Raw genomic sequence first — 20919 nt, 5'->3', positions numbered from 1 at the left:
GAGGTGGCTATAATAAAGCCGAGGAAATCCTTGCACGTGCCACCTCTCCCTCCCACAAACACGTTTCACTGGAAACTACCTGTCCTACCACCCCCCAGCTTTACTGAGGTATAATTGACAAATAAAATTATATATATTTAATGTGTACAATGTGACTTGATATACATATACATTGTGAAATGATTACCACAATCAAGTCAATTAACACATCCATCACCTTTTTGTGGTGAGAATGCTTAAGATCTACTCTCTTACAATACAGCATTATTATTATTATTATTATTTTTATTTTTATTTTTTTGGCTGTGTTGGGTCTTCGTTGCTGTGTGCGGGCTTTCTCTAGTTGTGGCGAGCAGGGGCTGCTCTTCATGGCGGTGCGCGGGCTTCTCATTGTCGTGGCTTCTCTTGTTGCGGAGCACGGGCTCTAGGGCATGCGGGCTTCAGTAGTTGTGGCACGTGGGCTCAGTAGTTGTGGCTCGCGGGCTCTAGAGCTCAGGCTCAGTAGTTGTGGCGCACGGGCTTAGGTGCTCCGTGGCATGTGGGATCTTCCCGGACCAGGGCTCGAACCCGTGTCCCCTGCATTGGCAGGCGGATTCTTAACCAGTGCGCCACCAGGGAAGCACCCACAATACAGCATTATTAACTATAGTCACCATGCTGTACATTAGATCCCTAGAACTTATTCATCTTATAACCAAACTTAATAAAATGCAGTCGAAATAGAAATAGAGAGGCACTAGCTGCTCCATCCCCAGCCCTCAAGGCTTCCCTTAGGCTGAACAGAGACAGAGGCAGCTCCTCTGTAGTCCCCTCCTGCCACCGCCCCAAAGGCCTGGGCTGAGTGAAGGCGACAAGAAGCCAGCCTGAAGCCACTGGAGCTCACAAATACTTCACTGCCTTCATACATGGCCCCACTTCCTACCTTCCCCCGGATAGTTAAAAACCAAGACTGCAGGTGAACAGCTCAGTAATTCCCTGGGCCTGTACGGCTGTAAATCCTGAGGCAGTGGGGAAGATTAATTGTGCCATGAAGTAAGGGAAGTAGTAATTAAACCTATTAAAAAGAAGGTGGCTGCAGAGGGGGCTCTGGAGATGGATGATGAGGTAGGAAGTGCTAGGCACAGTCATCCCTAACGGCTGTGACCAGGCCACTGTGAGGGAACTTGGTGCGAAGCCCAGAGCAGAGTGAAAAATATGCTGGGCCTGCCTGGCCAAGCCTGGCCATTAGTCACTGTTTGGAAAAGGCAAAGTATGCCTGGTTTTCATTCTGGTTCACAATAAGAGGTGGGAGGCACCCTCATAAGTTAACAATGCTGAGAATGTTACAGGGAGTTAGTTTCAATATGAAACAAACATTTCTTTTGTTTCAAGCCCTGGGGTAGAATCACTGAAATGCAGAGATAGCCGCTTCTGCTCCTCCCTTGAGCTGAGCCTCTAGAAACTGGACGGGTCCCACCTCCCTGGAGCACCTTCTGAGGGTTCCTCTGGCCTGCAGTGTAAAGAATAAGCCAATTAAAACGGCATTTACGAGCTTTCCGGATCCAGGTCCAGCCCAGCCATCCCTGCCCCGCGCCCCCTGCGCTGTGCCAGCCACGAAGCAGCCCCCTTGCCCTGTTGCTCACTCCCACGCTGCCTTGGATGCCTGACTTTCTCATCCCACTCGCTTGGCTTGGCCTGCCTTTCTCCCCCTTCTGAGATGGACTTTACTAATGCTCACTGTTCTCTGGTTCTCTTCTACATCCAGGTATCTATTTTCCCACTCATTAGAAGTTAGGCATGGCCAAGTGACTTGCTTTGCCCCATGAAATGTGAGTAGAAGTGATAGGTTACTTCCAGACAGAGCATTGAAGGGCTGGACTACAATATTCCACACTCTCCTCCCCTGCCCCACTGACTGTGGAAGCTGTATGTTCCAGACGGCGCCGCTGTAGGGAGATGGAGTCACGGCAGGCCTGGATTAGTGAGTTGCCCCAGAGGGCTACATGAACCTGTGGTAGGCTGTGCATGAACACAACACTTTGTTGTTCTGGGCTGCTAAGACTTGTCGGCTGTTGTTACTGCACCAGACCCTAACACATCCTTATGGATGTGCCTTCCAATATCAATACTCCAAGCCTTGTCATAACATACAATTTCAAACTGTCCTAAAAACTCTGTGTCAGAAGAGAGATACCTATTGATAGACATTTATTTCATGAGTGGTTTTGGGGTCATCCACACCTCTGGATGTTCTAAATTCTAGCCCTGGATCAAGTGAGACCACTAAAATCTATAAACTTGAACCAAATTACCTTAGACTCACACAGAATAGGCTTAAGTGAATTGAGGTCTAATCTTAATGCCCTAATTAGTTGATTTGTTTTTGATTCAAGTTTGACAGTAGAAAAAGCGCACTGAAATCTATTATAATCTGTGCTGTTAAAATTTTTTGACAGGTATAAATTTTGTTACCAAATTCCCTTATATAAAACCTCTCTTGAGAGATTTCTTTCAGAATTCTGTTTTCCTTCCTCTGTGGAATTCTATGCTCCTATCTTTTCGGTAATGAGAATTATGTGTTTCTGTTTTTGCTTTTGGTCACCAGGAAGCTCTGACTCGAATATGAAACTGTTTAACAACTAAATATTTTAGCCTTTATGGGCTTCATGTTTAGGCTCTTTTCTTTAATCTTGGTTTCCTACTTTTATTTGTATTTCCTTGATTTTCTATTTCTAGTGTATCATCATTTGATAAGTTAAGTAAAATCCTTTATGGATGAAACAAGTTATAAACAAAGAAGCAATCAAAAACCCCTTCCACATCTGCTGTATGCTCAGCTGACTTTACCTCAGTAATCTGCCTACCCCCCTAGCCTGTCACTTCTTGACTTTGCTGCAATTTGTTTCATTGGTCTTGTTCTACCAGCTTTAATAACCCAGAAATGCCAGTTACTTAGAGACAGTACTTTATGATGGAAAGACATTGCAACCAGAATTAGAAGTTCCCTATTCTTGGTTCTACCACTTCACTGTTTCATGCTCTTAGGAAAGTTACTACTTCTCCTGGCCTCAAGTTTTCATCTATCTCAGATGGCTATTATGAAGATCAGATAAACCAGTGAATACCAAGGTGTGATACTCCATTTTCTAGGGTATCAGTATTATTCCAAACAGCTCAGTTACCATAGCGCTTGATATTATAAATAACAAAATCAAAATATGCCACTCCCTCTAACATTATTTTACTATAGAATATAATTCACTTTGCCTTAAGATGCCGTCATATTTCCAAAGCGAGTACACCAAAGGGAACTTGATACCAGGTCATATCATCTAAGGAGAGTGCAAAATCAAGGGCTCTGAGAATATTAGGGCCAAGCTCTGCATGTGATGAGAGAAATGGAGCCCATTTCCTTAAGGGTCTCAGTGTGTGCATGTGGGAGAGGAGGCCCCCCAAGGGCATCTGGAAATGTAGAGGGGTAATTTGGGTTGTCAGAATATCTGGGGGCCCACCATGGCAGGCTGTGGGTGAGGCCAGGGGTACCAAACAGCCTGCACCATGTGGGTAAGTCCTGCACAATGAAGAACCATTGCATCCCCAAATGCCAAGAGACTACTACATTGAGAAACACTGGATGCTGAGGTGATTTTATACCCTGGCACTCATTAATAATTTGAAAAAAACAACTTCACTTCTGTACTGTCATATAGTTGAAGCTGTTAAAATAAATCAGCAAAACTAATAAATTAGGAAGTCTTTTGGCTGGTATCTAATAATTTAAGCAAAAGACTAAGAAACTGGAAACCCTAATTTTAAAATCTGGTGTACTGACTGATCCCCTTTACCAGTTTCTTAACTGTGAAATATAATTCACTGAGAATATAAATCAAAAGATACCATATATGGGCTTCCTCCCAATTTCATTATGATAATTAACAAGGCAGAGGGGAACCTTTCCCTAAATAATGAAAATAGTAGTAGCAGTAATAATGACAATAATATACAAAATTCTCCTTGGTGATCTCATTCAATACTATGACAAAAAGAACCAATTATGTGACTCCCAAATATACAGTTCCAGCTCAGAGTTCTCTCCTAAACATTAGTCTCATAAATCTAACTGCCTAATGGATATACTTCAGATAACCTAAAACTCAGTTTCCAAAAATGTTCACTGAATTATTGAACAGAATTAAATCTAACATTTTATGGCACTTGTCAGTTTGCAAAGTCTTCAGGCCTCCATTATCTTATTTGACTCCAGGACAAAGGCAGGGTAGCTGGGCCTGCTTTTGAAGACACTCACAAAGGCCACATGGTCACTAAGTTATACAGCTAGGACCTGAGCTCAGGCCCACAGCCTCCCAACCCAGCACTTTTCCCCTGGATTACTTCGCCCCTCTGAAAGTCTGAGGCAGCAACTGCTACAGAATTCAACTGTACAGTCTGCAGTGAGGACAAAGCCCATCTCCTGAGGCCACATCATTCCGTCAGCCCAGAGAGGACGAGAGGATGGCATGGTCTGCCCAGACCAACAGGAAGCCCTGGAGACGAACAGGGAAGGGGAGGAGGAGCAGAAGAGCTGGCCAAAAGAACAGCTCTTCAAAATGACTTCACTTTGCAAATTCAATTGCAAAGACAGATGGATTTTCCAGCAAGGCTGGAGAGCAAATTATGAAATCTGCTTTCCCAAGGCAATCGGGTCTGAAAAGCTTCATTTTAAAAATTCACACTGGATAGAAAACTCAAACTCTATGATTGTGTGAAGTGTTCTAGCTAGATTAAGCATAATGCTATCAAAACAAGTGATTCATATATTCTGCTCATTTTTCTCTTAGAACATGGGCTTTTGGTTAGGGCAATTTCAAAAACATGGAATGGGATTGAAATTGTGAATCCGTTTACTGCTTTCAGTTTTTCTTCCCTTTCTGTTTAATTGAGAGGAATTTACTTAGGAAATGAGAGGCTCCTGAGGCTGGCTCACTCATGCACATCACAGAAGATTTAAAAGTGTATTCCTCTTGTGAACCACTTTCAATGTGAAACCGCATTTACCTCCTTTATTCAAGGTGTAAACTCACAGGATCAGAGAAATCTGTAGAAATCACCTAAACTTGGGCTTCCCAAAACATCTGTTGGTTCTTGACACACCTCAACCCTGCTACATCAGGAAGGGGTGGGTCCTTGTCTGTCTATCCTGCCAGACCAGTCCCCTGTCCGTCTACACTCCTATCTCCAGCCAACCACTTCTTCCATGTACATATAAATAGAGGAACCACTCAATCTCTCCCCATCTATCACACACAGAAACACTAATGCAGAATACTACTGCTGTCGAGACTCAGAGCAGACAACTTTAATGCTTTTATGGCTTTCTTTTTGTCCTTTTGGCATGCATATTTTTACATTATTTAGATTCTATAATCAAAATTGAACATAATAATCTCAAAAATATTTTTCAATTATAAAAATAACACACGTTAAAAAAATGTTTCTAGCAGACCACAAAGTTTGGCTCACCAAACATTCATTTTCACTTCCTCCTCCTCCCTTGCTGCCTCTGAATATGGAGCTGGAAAGCTAAATATTCACTTTCCCAGCCTTCTTTGCAGTCAGGGTTGGTTAAGTGACACTACTGTGGTCAGTAGACAAAAGCAGAAGTCTGCTGGCATTTTAGAGAAAGTTTTTGCTTTTCTGATAAACGGATACAGAAGCAGCTGGCTCGGCATCCCTTGCTTCTCCTGATTTGAACAGGTCATGATGCTTGGAGCTTTAGTAGCCACTGTGTAACCATGAGGCATAAGAGACTAGCGTGAGAATTGCAGAGTAACAGTCCCTGTTACCCTTAGCCTCTGAACCAACATCAGGTGCCTCACACTTGCTGTTTTATGAGAAGAATAAGTCCTCATTTGTTTAAGCCATTGTAAATCAGATTTCCTCTTTTTTAGCCAATGGATTATTGTTACTATATTCAATGTAGAAAATATGAAACACAGAAAAACTCTTTATTTATTTATGTATGTATGTATCTATCTACCTATCTATCTCACTTCATGACTGTCTGAGATAATCATTGCTAACATTTTAGTACAGTTCCTGACAATCTGTTTTTGTGTTGGTGTAGACTGTTTCATTTATATTATTGAGATCATACTATATGTACTGATTTTTAAACATAATTAAAACAAAACCAGGTTCTTAAAGGAAAATAATAATAAAAGAATTTTGATGTTGGATATCTGCCATTAGGTCTATGCTCTAAATTAGGTCATTCAATATGGGTTTAAAGGATGTAGACAACCATTTCTCAAGTTTCCTGGCAATGAAAATAGTTATTATGTTGTTCTCTACAGCTCTGCTTTGTAGAATACAAACCATTCTTAAGTTCAGTAACTCTTCTGATAGTGTTTTAACAATGCAAAAATAAGCCATTCTTAGGAAGTGCTGGGACAGAACTACATCAGTTATAGCTTTCGGGGGTATCACACTGGACAAGAGGTTTCATTTGAAATGGGGGTAAAGGATGTGGCAAAAGAAACAAATTTTCTGGTGTTGGTCAGGAGCCAAAGGGCAGTTGGCAGGTTCATGACAAGTTCAAACTTCTCTTGGCAACAGAAGCCACCTCACAATACATTAGTCAACTGAAATGTGGGAGCAAGATGAGAAGAAGACCCCTCAGAGCCCTGTACTAACACTTCCTAATTCTTGTCTTCGTTTCTTGGTTCTTCTCTTCTATATCCTGATAGAGCTCGCTCTCTACTTCACTGATTCAGCTTCCCCCACTCAGTTCTACTTTTATTTGCAGATTTTACATTTTTAGGTTCCCTGTGCTTCTTCCTTCTATCACCCATCTTCTTTTTCATCTGATCCTTTTTTCCATATTAACCTGCTTTCTTCTTCTAGTTTTCTACTCCTGTCTCATGTCTTTTTGCATCTACTAAGGATGCCAAACTCGTGTAAACTTTTCTCCTAGTTCCTATGGTAAACAATATTTAAATGTCTGCTTACCTTCTGAGAATGACTGTTGCCTCTCCCTTATTTTGTAGCAATTTTTCATTTATCTCTATTTTTTCCTGTTTAGTCTTCAAATGAAGCAAGCTGTATCTAATATTTACTCATAAATAGAGTACAGAGTTTGTGCTCCAGTGGGATTTGGCCTCATCCTCCATGTGCTTGGGCTCTAGCCAAATCCCGGTCCCAGATCTATTATTAGACGACAGAATGATGATGTACATAATGCCTCGCTCAATTCCCAGTGTATAATAATATCCATTTTAATAGTGAAAATTATTGAGGACTTACTATGTGCCAGGCACTATTTTAGACATTTTACATGTGTCAGTGTGATTCTCACAAGAGCATATGATTTAAGTACTATAATTATCCTCACGTTCCAGACGAGCCACAGAGAGGCTAAGGAACTTGCCCGAGGTCATATGACTAGAAAGTAGCAACCTGGTATTTGAACCCAGGCAGCCTGATTCTAGAGTTCAAGCTCTTAGCCAGTATATTTGATAGCATTTAATGGCATCTGGGCAATAAACCAAGGCTTCTGTGAGCAAGATACAGGTAGAGAAGGTGGGATTTGGGGAGGCACTATCTATGCCTGGTGACTTCTAAATCATCTCTAGATCACTTACCTGAGGCTTTCACTTCATCAGCTTGGGATGGAAGTGGCGGGGGGGTAACTCTTTAGGACAAAGTCCCATAGGTTCCCCAATACTGAAAACATGGATTCTAAACTGGGTAAATTCTAAACTGCTTAACCAACCTCATCTTCCATGTCTCACCAGTCTGAACCCTCCACTCCAGCTAGCTCTCTTCTGTGCTCTTCAAAGGAATAAACTGAATACACTGCACACCCTAGAGAAATAATAACAGTGGCAGTTACAGTGACTGAGTGTTACACAGATATCGCCTCCAAAAAGCTCACCGTGCTCTCATGTCTCTCTCCCCTTTATCTTTATAGCATTACTCGGGGCGGGGGAGATGCAAAGTTATTAATCATTCATTTTCCAGATGGAGAAACTGAAGTACAAAGAAGGGGAGCATCCTACCCAAAGTCAGACACCTGGTTACTGTTAGTATGAACCTGGTTCCTATCTCATCTCCTTAGGATGAGGTCCTGTGAGGCCTCCAGAGTAAAAAATAATTTATTCATCTCTGTTGGCTGGGACATAATTTGCTAAAATGCCATTATCACTCGTTCAGCAAACATTTACCGCAGTGCCATAGTGGGCACTGGGGATGAGAGACGATGATCACGGGTTCCTGCTCAGGACCTGGTGGGGGAGGCACGATCACAACATGAGGTAACAGGTGTAGGAACGGAGGCACCGCAAACAACACACAAAGCCCCCTAGCCACTAGGTGCTTGCTCGAACGACCACCGATGCCGCCAAAGGCTCTGCTACATGGGGGAAAAAGAGAATAAAGAATGACTTTACACCTTGAACTCTGGTAACAGAAAACAGTACAGATCAATACTGTGTAGGCTTTACAGCAAGAGGATTCATATTTCTTTTTATGATGTGCTTATCTGTAATAGTTCCTAAAGGTCTGTTTGAAAAAAAGGATTATCACCAATCATTAATAAAACAGGTTAATTTGCTTAACAATGACTTTAAAAAAGTGATTAATGAAATTTATTCAGTATAAAAATATGTACATAATTCACACATGCTTTAAACATACCCATCAATTAAATTACAAAAATGTTGCACAGCTCATTACAAAAAACTGGGTAGGAGACAAAAGGATAAGTTTTCTATTATGAGGCATCTGCATAAATTAGGTGAAAAAAAAAAAGCCACACTGGGAGCTTAGAGACTGCACATACCCATCTACAATCCTTAGAGGAACCGAGGAAATGGAAATTAGAAAGCAGCAAAGTCACTATATTCTTTATCACTGAAAGACATCATACCCCAGAGGTAAAAAGCAACAGACGAAACAAGAGAGAATACTTTGGTCCTAGAGAGGATTGGAGAGGAGTGGAGAGAGAGAATGAGTTTGGCTCTCTGTCCGAGCAGGTGTGGAATGACTGAGTGCAGCACGGAGGGGTTCCTCCGTTCAGTCTGAAGTAATGAACATCCCATCCTGATAACAGTTCCTAACTACATGGTGCCAGGGGTTGCCAGTGAAGGACAAGCATGGTTCCCCAAAAAGAGAACTGGCATTTCTTTAATATAATGAAATAATCTAATCATGAAATTGTTTAATTATTGGGCTGGACCCTGGACATACCATTCAGATTCATCAAAATCACAAATGTAACCCTAGTTGGGCTTGACCATGGAGAACTATGGGTTTCCACTGTTTCTAGCCCATTTGGGGCAGCACTTCCTGTCTCTCATGGCATTTGAGGTCAATCCATGTCCCACGTTCCTCTTCAAGTCCCACACTCTACAGCAGTTCACTTGAACAGGTGACTCCAGCAGTCAGAGTGACTAAGTAGGTCTGTTGGCCTGAAGAGTCACACACTAGTCTACACTGTGTAAATTTAGACTGAAAAAGGAAAGGTTCTATGCCTTACCCGTCTAGTGGGAAAGGCTGCCATTATGTAAATATAGGGTCATGGCAAAGTAACAAAAGTAATCAAGAGTAATTTTGTGTTTTCTGAACCTTGCTTTGGAAACAGCTGTGTCCCATAAGACACTAAAAGATGTCGTGAGACTCATGTGTCTTCTGTGGTCAAGTGAGTGTGAAACATACAGGACTTCTCAAAGCTTTTCATATGCTAACATGCAGGATAAATTTCCTGGAGAGAGATCTAGTATCCCAAATTATTTGATTACAGAAAGACAGCCTTATCTACATCTCCTGGAAGAGGGGTTCTGTAGAACATTTTGTGATCTTGCCAATTTTTAAAATATTGTAATAAAGTTAAACACTTATTGTTTAGATTGATTCTTAAAAGGTTTGATAAAACTATAATCATTACAAAGTTAAGCCCGATTAAAAACATTAGTTACCAACAGGAGGAACCAGTGGGTCACCAGGCCTGGGAGACACAGGAAACTCTTCTCTAGGCTAGCTTGGGAAACACTCTCTGTCAAGGGTTGAAATCAGCGTTTTGCTAAAATTTTGATATATGAGAGCATTTACAACTGAGGGTCTCTAATGCATACTGCATTATTTCACTGCATGCAAAGATACAGCATAAGGAATACAGCATTATACTTAGCCCGAGGTGGAGCTTTTAGGTACCTTTTAAAGTAAGAAAATGGTAGCAATAAACCACCAACTTCCCCAACCCCTGCTCCCCCAAAAACAACAAAGATGTTTCCTCGACGTTTCTCTAGTTGCACACTGTCCAATGCAGTGGCCACATGTGGCTACTGAGCACTTGAAACGTGGCTAGTCCAAATTGAGATGTGCTGTAATATAAAACACACCCAGGATTTCAATTTTCATATTGATTAATGTCATTAATTTTCATATTGATCATATGTTAAATGATAGTATGTTTTATGTAGTGAGTTAAGCAAAATATGTTAATAAATTTATTTTCACCTTTTTTACCTTTTAAAATGTGGCCACTAGAAAAATTTAAATTACATATGTGGCTTACATTATCTTTCTAGTGGACAGTGCTGTCCTGGCCCATTTGTCTACCCTTCAAGACGGTGAGCTCCATGAAGCAAATGACTGTACCTTCTTCATTTCTGGAGCCCTGGGACTTAGCTCAATGTTTGGCTCACATCAGAGACTCCAAAAGTCTTTGTTGAACTAACTCGAATTGCAGCTCCAGCAAATAGCTTACTTTCTCTGAACCTCAGTTTGCTCACCTGAGAAACAGGGTAAGGTGAGGATTCAATGAAATACTTATGTAAAGCAAACAGCCAACTTCTGTTGCCAAACCATGGAGCTGGATTCTAATTCTGGTATCTATTTTCAACACTTCTGTGGCTAATAATGAGATCCACTTGCAGACCTAAACACGATTTTAAGTAAGTGGTGGTTGGAGATGAGGGCCAGGCTGTGTGAGGAGTAAGAAAAGGGAACTTTGCAATCATCACAAAGATTGGAAAAGATGCTTACTCTGCCTTTAGACATTTAGCGAGATCTAGATGGCCCTAATCAACTTCTCTCTCCCTGAACACAATGAGGTTATTGCACGTAACAATGCATCAAATGCTTTAGGTATTTATACCACCACTCCAGTATTCTTGGTGCTGGCAATCTAAAAGTCTACCCAGGCAACAAGTGAACCAAGGCAGGTGAGCTATTCCCAGTGGAGGTCCTGTCAACAGTGCCACATAGAGAGACATTTAGCCAGTCTGTAAACTAGTGGGTCTCAACCTTGGGGAACACGTTAGACTCTTAGAGGGAGCTTTTAAAAATCCCAATGCCAAGCCCAGACCCCAGACCAATTAAATCAGAATCTCTAAGGTGGGGTTGCTATGGTCTGCATGTTTCTAACCCCACAGAATTCCTATGCTAATTCCCAAAGGTGATGGTACTGGTAGGTGGAGCCTTTGGGAGGTGATTAGGTCATGCAAGTGAAACCCTCATGAATGAGATTAGTGCCCTTATAAAAGAAGCTCCAGAGGGATTCCTAACCTCTTCTGCCATGACCCAGAAGAGGGTCACCCAACCTCACCCAACCATGCTGACACCCTCACCTCAGACTTCCCGACTCCAGAACTGTGAGCAATAAATTTCTGCTGTCTATAAGCCATGCAGTCTGTGGTATTTTGTTACGGCAGCCCGAACACACTAAGACAGTGGGCATCAGCACTTTGTGATGCTCCCCAGGCAATTCTAAAACCAGCCAAGGCTGAAGTCCACTGTGATAATCTCTTTCTCATTCTAGCATGTTCTTAAATGAGGAAAAAGCAGAGGCTCTGAGATCAGGGGGCTCTAGCATTTCCTGGCTGTGTGATTTTTTTTCTTTCTTTTTTTTTAAGTTTTATTTTTACTTATTTATTTATTTAATTTGTTTATTATTTTTGGCTGCGTTGGGTCTTCATTGCTGCGCGGGCTTTCTCTAGTTGCAGCGAACGGGGGGGCTACTCTTCCTTATGGTGTGCGGGCTTCTCATTGCAGTGGCTTCTCTTGTTGCAGAGCACGGGCTCTAGGCACACAGGCTTCAGTAGTTGTGGTACATGGGCTCAGTAGTTGTGGCTCGTGGGCTCTACAGCACAGCCTCAGTAGTTGTGGTGCATAGGCTTAGTTCCTCCACGGCATGTGGGATCTTCCTGGACCAGGGCTCAAACCCATGTCCCCTGAATTGGCAGGCAGAGTCCTAACCACTGCGCCACCAGGGAAGCCCTGGCTGTGTGATCTTGGGAGAGTTATTTACTTATCTTCAGGAGCTTCATTTTCTTCAGCTGTCAAATGGAGCTAATAATACCTCCCTCGCGGGTGTGATGAGGATGAAATGAATATGATCACCTGTGCAGAGTGACTGGTGTGCACTGGGGGCTTAAGGAACCACAGTTGCGATCACTGTCATTATTCCCTCACCTCAAGGGAAATGATTCCTGTGTGTGGTCAGGTCAGTATCACTTTCTCCCGTGTTCATGCTATGCTGGCAGGGGAGATGATGCACATAAAAGTACTTTGCAGACCAAGGTTTCTCAAACCTTAATGTGCATAAGAATCACTGGGGACCTTGTTACCATACAGAAGCTTATTTCCTAGGTCTGAGGTAGGGCTGAGAGTCCTCATTTCTAATAAGTCCCAGGAGATGAGACGCTACTCATTCATGGGACACAGTTTGAGTACCTGGACTATAAATGGTAAAGCTCTTCACCGAAGTAAAGCGCTAATAGTACTTCCTTAACTTACCTTTGGGAAGTATCACCATATTACCTACTCTCTTCAATCTTCAAATGTTTTTATTTTGAGAGACTTTATAGCAAGTTTAATGCCTATAAAGGAACCAGTATACTTAGAGATCCTATATGAAAAACTTGAAGGTTTAAGCTCATTGTTTTTCACCTTATGGTTCTATTCCCTCCATTAGTCACCATCTGATTGAACTTAATAAACACACATCTGAATCACAAGTGTGAAAAACACACTTACCCTCCTTATTTCTCCCTTTGCTTGCTCCTGAAGGGTCAGAAGATTCATTACAACCTCCAAGGTGCTTTGGGCTTCTTCTACCACTTTGGTAAAATAACAATAAACTCTTTGATGTTTCAGAAACTTCTCTAGCTTTATCATAATGATGGTGGTATTTCTCAATGTCAACAGTTTCATTTGAGCATGATAATCTTAGTCCTGCATGTGCTCTATCTGAATGATAATGGAATTTTTGTTTTATACATATGTATCCAGCTTTACATATAAATATGTCCTCAAAAAATTGAGCATGAGAAACTTCTAGGTGAATCAAACCATATATTAGATGCAGAAAAAGTAGCTGGCTATTTAAGGTTTCTATGAAAGATAATTCTGAAAACCACCTTTGAAAGTCTACTTTGTCTTTTGGAAAATCTGGATTTCCATTTTTTCACATCAGTGGATTAAATCACCTCAATTAGTGATCACCTCTACAGTGGTTCCTCCAGCCCTATGGATTCTGGGTATTGGGGTTTTGTTTTTTGCTTGTTTTCTCTTGGCTTAGCCATGAATCTGTTGTGTGATCTCAGGTTAGTCAATAAATCTCCCCAAACATAAGTCCTCTTATCAGTGAAAAATATTCTCTTTCTTATAAAGTGAAGGAATTAGACTGAATAATATTTTATAAAAAGCCTTTCCAGTTCTAACATCCCATAGTTCTAAGATGCTTTTAATGGTAGGATACGCCAATATTCTGATTTTCTAACATGACTCTGACAATGTTTGGCAGCACCCCACTGACAGCTTTATTCGGGTCACAAGCCAAGTGCACCAAGGGCAAAGGATGCCTCAAACTCTTCAGCAAATACAAGTGCAATAGACTATAGAATATACCAGTGGCTCTTGAAAATGGCTCCAAGTGCTTCTGGAAGTCAAGGAGGCTGAAGAACTAGAAGAGTTCACCAGTTCTGGCATCCAGACTCGGCATTTTGAAATTGCAGAAGCAAAAAATCAGTTAAATTTCTTGATAATCAAGCTTTTGATAAGAGCAAAAAGACTTTGTTCTCAATCCTGGCTCTGACCTTAACTGACTCTGTGATCTTTTTTTTTTTTTAATAGCTTTTACTTTGAAATAATTACACTTTTCCCATTCTCCATTGACTGATATAATCATGTGATTTTTCTTCTTGAGCCTGTTAATGTGATGGCTTACATTGACTGATTTTCAACTATTGAGCAAGTTTTGCATTCTCCGTGTAAACTCCTCGTCATGCTATATAATTCTTTTTATATGTTGCTGAATTCTAATGGCTGATATTTTGTTAAGAATTTTTCATCTGTATTCATCACCTATATATGTATGTATATATGTATATAATTCTTTTAAATGTCTTTGCCTGGTTTTGGTATCAGGATAATACTGGCTTCACAGAATGAGTTAGGAAGTGTTTCCTCCTCTTCCATTTTCTGGAAGAGATTGCAGAATTCATGTTAATGCTTCTTTAAATTTTTGGTAGAGTTCTCCAGTGAAACCATCTAGGCTTGGAGATTTCTTTGAGAGGAGGTTTTCAATAAAGAATTCAATTTCCTTAGTAGTTAGGACTTAGTAGTTAGACTATTCAAATTATCTAGTACACATTGGGTAAGCTGTGCTGGTTTGTACTTTTCAAGGAATTAGTCCATTTTATGTAAGTTGTCAAATTATGGGTGTGAAGTTGCTCGTAGTATTTCCTTATCCTTTTGATATTTGCAGGATCTATAATGATATTCCCTGTTTTATGCCCAATAATAGTAATCTGTGTCTTCTATTTTTCTTTGTCAGTGTTGCTACAGGTTTTCCAATTTTACTGATCTTTTCAAAGAACCAGCTTAGTTTTATTGATTTCTCTATTGTTTTTTCTGTTTTCAATTTCACTGATTTCTGCTTTTACATTTATTATTTCCTTCCTTTGGCTTGCTTTAGGTTTATTTTGCCTTTCTTTTTCCAGTTTCTTCAGGGGGGAGCTTAGATTATTGATTTGAGATTTTTCCTCTTGGCTAACATAAATATTTAGTGCTATAAATTTCCCTCTCAGCACTACTTTAGTTGATTCCAACAAATTATATGTTGCATTTTCGTTTTCATTCAGTTTAATGTACTTTTTCATTTTCCTTAAGACTTTCTTTTTAACCCATTTATCATTTAAAAGTGTGTTTAGTTTCCAAGTGCTTGAAGATCTTCTACCTATCTTTCTGTTATTGATTTCTAGTTTGATTCCATTATGGTCAGAGAATATACTGTGATATCAACTGCTTTACATTTGCTGAGGTTAATACATAACACGGGATACATATGGTCTGGTTGCTTTCAAGATTTTTTTCTTTGTCTTTCGTTTTCCGAAGTTCGACTAGGATGTGTCTTGGTGTAGATTTCTTTGGGTTTTTCCTATAGAGTTTGCTCAGCTTCTTGAATCTGTAGGTTTATATTTCTTGTCAGTTTCAAGAAATTTTCAGCCATTATTTCTTCATATTCATTTTTAGCCCCTCTCCCCTCTTTCCAGGACTCAAATGACATAAATGTTGGATCTTTTGTTATAGTTCCACATGTCTCCAAGGTTCTGTTCATTATTTTTTTCCAGTCTCTTTTCTCTCTGTTGCTCAGATTGGATAATTTCTATTGTTCTATCTTCAAGTTCATTGATTTTTTTCCTTTGTCCTCTCCATTCTGCTGTTGAGCCCATCTGTTGAGATTTTTATTTCAGTTACTGTATTTTTCAGTTCTAAATTTCTATCTGGTTCTACTTTATACCTTCTATTTCCTTGCTGATGCTTTTCATTTTTTCCATTTGTTTCAAAACCGTTCATAATTGCTCACTGAAGCACTTTTGTGATGTCTGCTTTAAAAATCTTTGTTAGATAATTCTAACATCTGTGCCATCATGATGTTACTGTCTATTATCCTTTCTCATTAAGTTTGAGATCTTCCTGGTTCTTGATATGATGAGTGAGTTTCAACTGAAACCTCGTCTTTTTAGATATTATAAGATTCTGGACCTTATTTTAATCTTGTGTTTTAGCGGGTCTCCTCTGACATCACTCTGGTGGGTGAAGGGGGCGGTACCACCTTTTCACTGCGAGGTGGGGGAAGAAGTCCAGTTCTCTCCACTTAGCCTTCTGAGGGAACTCACTACCAGGTAACTTATTACCTTGTCATTCTTTGGACCCTGAGGTCCCTAGCTGGTCTACCTTCTCTCTACCTTTCTGAGCGTTCTTATGTTTGTTTTACATATAATGTTCAGGATTTTTTAGTTGTACTTGAGGGGATGGAGGAGGCATTTCTTGTTTGCAGGGTGGGGTGAAAGTTCAGGCCTCCACCTATATCACCCTGGCTGGGAGGGGTAGGGTCATCTCATTATTGCTCCCCACATGGCCTCCCACTGACACCATGGAGGGGGTGGCCTTGTTACTACTGAGAGATGGTGAAAGTCCTGACTCTCCAATAAGCCTTCAGAGAGGAGATGAGAGAGGTGCCTCATTACCACTGGTAGAAGCTCAGGCTCATCATGTGTTCCTCACTGACATGGGGTAGGAGTGGGTGGACAGCGGCCTTATTACTACTGATTGATGATGAAAATCTTGACTCTCCACTATGTCTCCTCAGACCCCACCTCAAGAAGGAGAGGGAGGAATGCATTGTTACTACCAGGTGGAGGTGGAGGTCTAGGCTCCCCACATGGTTTCTGCTGTTACAGAGATGGGAGGTGGGGGAGATTAAAGTTTCACCTGGCAGGGATGAAAGTTCTGGCTCCTCACTTGGCCTTCTCTGGCACTACCCCAGCAGGTGCGTTGAGATGCCTTGTTACAGCCTGGCAAGGGTGAAAGTTTAGGCTCTCCAGTCAGCCTTTCCCGGTGGGGGAGGAGCCTCAATTCTTTCTGTGGTGTTTTACTGGAGTAGAGCAGATTGTCTAAAAGTTTTCTGTCTTGGTAGACTGATCCTTCAGCTAGAGAGGCTTTTCTTGGGGCTTTTTTTTTTTTTTTTTTTTTTAATGCATTCATGGCAGTTCCAGGTTGATGGCTTCTCCAATGTCCAGTCTGGGGTATATGAAGCAAAATGTGATGCAGGGAACTCACCATTATGTTGTTTCTTGGGTCCTGAGGTTCCCTAGCTCATCTGCTTTTTTCTCTCTACCTTTCTGAGTCTTATGTTTGTTTTATATATAATGTTTAGAGTTCTTAGTTGTACACAGAGGGAGAAATAGGGAAAGTATGTCTATTCCATTCCCTTAAAAGCAGAAGTTGGTGATGCAATCTTGAGTGAGTCATTTCACCTCGTTAATAAGGAATTAATGTGCCAGTGCTTAACCAATGGAAAGGACTCAGTAAATGATGATTAAAGTAATTCAAATGAAATTGAAATGTCTTAAAATAAAGACACAGTTTCATTCATGCTTTGGAGTGAAGAGAAACTAAGAGTGAATCAGGTCATGTGTGTGTGTTTGATTTCCAAACAAAAAAAAACTATAATATTTTTAAAACTTACCATTTAAAACTAAGACAATGCTTATTCACATTATAAAAGTATTCTTTACAAAATAAGCAGAGTGGTTTATGAAATCCATTAATGAACTAAATTTCAAAAAATTTTACCCTCCCAATGGTTTATGTCCAGTTTTTGCTAAGCAGAGTTGTTGAGAAGTAAAACCCCAGGGCTAAGAGGAGCTCTGGAAGCCAAGTGAAGGTGCAATCTGGGAAAGGGTGTCAGGGGTGCAGACAGGGAGGGGAGCTCAAGTAAACAAAGTACAAGGCAAGGTGGACAGATCTGACATTTAGAAGATCACTGAGACTTCAGCAAAAGAAATTTAAAACAGTGGTAGGGGAAGAAACCAGATTTAGGGTGTTGAGAAGTAAATGGGAGTTGAGGAAGAAGAACCCGAGAGGAAGAGGAATAAAGAGATGAAGCCAAGTTTGAAAGTGAAGGGGAGGAACTATGGACATTTACATCCTGATATCACTACTGTAATTGTTACTATATTAGAGTCATTTCCAAAGAAAGATCAAGAAGACTTAAAACAGAATGGACATATGGAACAAATACAAAGAAGAAATAATTCCAAAATTGATTACTCTTTTAACTATATCAAAGACTGATCTGAATATACTATTAAGTAGTACTTATTCTAAAACTATCTTGGTAAAGGGCCAGTTTGGGGATTCTTTGCTTTTTACAATCTATTGCAAACTAATACTATTATAAAATGCAATAAAATATCATAGCAATGTCCAATTGCTACAAAGGTTTCAAAACGCTTACCCTCGCTTTCTTTCCTTATCTTCTTGTGCACAGGGAATAGACAGTTCACGGACTGGCACTGGCTCAGCTTGCAGCAGTGCTGCTCTCTAAGGCTGGACTCAGGCTTCACAGACCTCAGATTCAAAACCTGACATCTCAGCCAAGCTCCAGATGTCCAGGGAAATGTCTAACATGAGGGCAATCCATTTCTGTGCCCCTGCTTGTATTAATCAGGGTAGGCTAGGTTATGCTGTCACAAAGAACATTCTTGTCTCAGAGGTTTACCACATGTGTTTCTTGCTCACTCTGCATGTCTAAGGTGAGTCAGCAGGAGGCTCTATTCTGCACACCCACCACCCCAGTGGCTGAGGCAGAAAAACAGACACTGAAGAACTCCATGTGTGCTTTCCACGGCCTCACATTTTATTGGCTAGAAGTAGTAACACCTGTATGTCAAGGAAGCTGGGAAACTTCAGCACACCGCTTTAACCATAAGCAACACAGAGGAAGGTCTGTTGAAGTTCTACTGTAAATCAACTGGTGGAGAACTACTTCTCTCTTCCTCTCATTCCTCCAATGTACTGGGCAAAGAGATTTGGAAAGGGACGGTGACTCTTACTTAACCAGTATTCTCTTGATTATGCTGGCTTTTTGCCCAAGACTGGCTACTGATGCTGCCTTTATGAAGGCATCGAAATGCTGCCCTCGTTTGTAAGGGTCTTGTACAAGTTCTCTGGAGCTCTGTGGGGAGATCTACCCACTGTGCAATTCCCTGATGTGGGAACCCTCTTTTGGATCCCATCCACAGAGTTACACTCCAGAGCTTTGTGCTGCTAGGGTCTGCTCATCCAGCGGTAGCCCTGTTGGGAGGGATTCTGGAGAACTGTCTCAAACCAACTTCTTTACTCCTTGGTCCATGGGAAACTAGTGTGTGCTTGACTTGCCAAACATGGGAATGCAGTTCTCCACTACTGGCCCCTCTCTCCATCTTTCTCCTCTCCCTTTCAGGAAGGTACAGAGAGCAGACCAGCAAGTTCATTATGTAGTCAGACATGTGTCTGCAGAATGTGACTCCCATTTCTGCAGGTACCTCAAGCACTGTGAGTAGTTTTCTTGGAGGCCCCTTCTTGGTTTGGAGGTTAAATACCCACTTCTGTCCACTGGGAGGTTAAGTTTGAGCATCCTCACAATATGGCAGCTGACTTCCCCCAGAGTGAGTGGTCCAAGAGGGAGAGAGTCAAGCAGAAGTTGTATTCTTTTTATAACTTTGCCTCAGAAGTCCTATAGCATCACTTCTGTCATATTCTATTATTTAGAAGGGAGTTATTAAGTCTGGCCCACATTCAAGGGAAGGCAAATTAGGCTCTACTTTTTGAATGGAGAAGTGTTAATGAATTTGTGGACATATTTTAAACCACAACTCTCCTTAAAAACTTTCCAACTCAGTCTGTGAAATGAACAATAGTATCAACCAGCCAGAGTCTGAATCAAACAAATGTCTGACACAGAAATCATTACAATCTCAAGATACTGTCAAAAGCTGTTAGAACTCTTTGTTTTTATAAATAAGGTGGAGAGGGATGTACTGCTAGATTCTTGGGAAATGAGATCCAAAACTCTTCAAATGCTCCAATAAATCTCTTTCTGCACAAATTTTTAAAAACACTGAACAAATGTTTATAAAGTATTTGCACAAGGGAAGCTTTAATAACTAATAAAAGAGCTGAAGGTATGATATTCTGTATCTTTCCTCCTATCCAGTACCACCATCAAGATGCCTACTCTGGCAGAAGCCCATCTCTCCATCTGCATGGGTGATCAAAGAAGAAAACAACCCAGGAACACACTGCTATTTAGAACTGTAATGACACTGATTTGGTCAAAGCAGCTCTGGCTTTAATAGTTTGGGAAAATCCTGAGGCTTATCAAGGCCTAACAACTTTCCCAGAGATAACCCCACAAGCAGGATATGAGCAACCCTATGCCCCTCTGACTCCACAGCCTGAACTCTTAATCACTAGGTGGCATTGTCTCTCCTTAACACCAAAACATAACTCAATATTCAGGAAAGATCTGAGGTGGCTTCTATTCCATTAAAAGGAAATCAATATCGTTGAACTGAACTCAAAGATACGAACAAAAATAGAGGATAGTTCAAATGAACAAAGAATAACAATGACCACTACTTCTCAAAATACAGATACTTAAAAAGACAAACATGAGCATGAATCATGAGGCTGCAATGTTTCCTGTCTGTTAACTATTAGGATTATAGAACAACTGCTTTCGTCCTGAGTTTGGGGGGTGGGGTGGGGTGCAAAAGGGGATGGGGTGGAGTTGAGGGGACTGAGGGAGATGCAGTGTTAACCTGCTACTAAAACAAGCACATTTAATGAATGCCTTCTGAGGGTCACACATACACAATCCACAGGCTCAAAAGGCCTGGTGCCAGGCCTTCAAGGAGCTCATAGCCTACGTGGGAGGACAGACATGGAAAGAAATAAGAACACCACGCTGTGATACAAGAAACACCAGAAAACAAAACATGGTTCTGTGAAATGAGCAACTGCCTCCAGTCCCCAGCCAGCTCCGTTTCTGTGGTACATTCACAAATCAAGGAGATGGTAAGGAGAATAAACCCACAGTAACAAGGATAG

At 41.0% G+C, this 20919-nt stretch overlaps 1 protein-coding gene across 4 annotated transcripts in view; it reads right to left on the bottom strand.

The window, feature by feature from the left end:
* TTC28 (tetratricopeptide repeat domain 28) overlaps positions 1-20919 on the bottom strand; it is a 587442-nt gene that overhangs the window by 118853 nt on the left and 447670 nt on the right. The gene's annotated exons all lie outside the window — the stretch shown is intronic.

This window comes from Eschrichtius robustus, chromosome 14, assembly GCF_028021215.1.
Source record: "Eschrichtius robustus isolate mEscRob2 chromosome 14, mEscRob2.pri, whole genome shotgun sequence".
NCBI classification, from domain to species: Eukaryota; Metazoa; Chordata; class Mammalia; order Artiodactyla; family Eschrichtiidae; genus Eschrichtius; species Eschrichtius robustus.
Note: the sequence above shows the minus strand (reverse complement) of the source record. Positions and strands in the feature narration are given on the sequence as shown.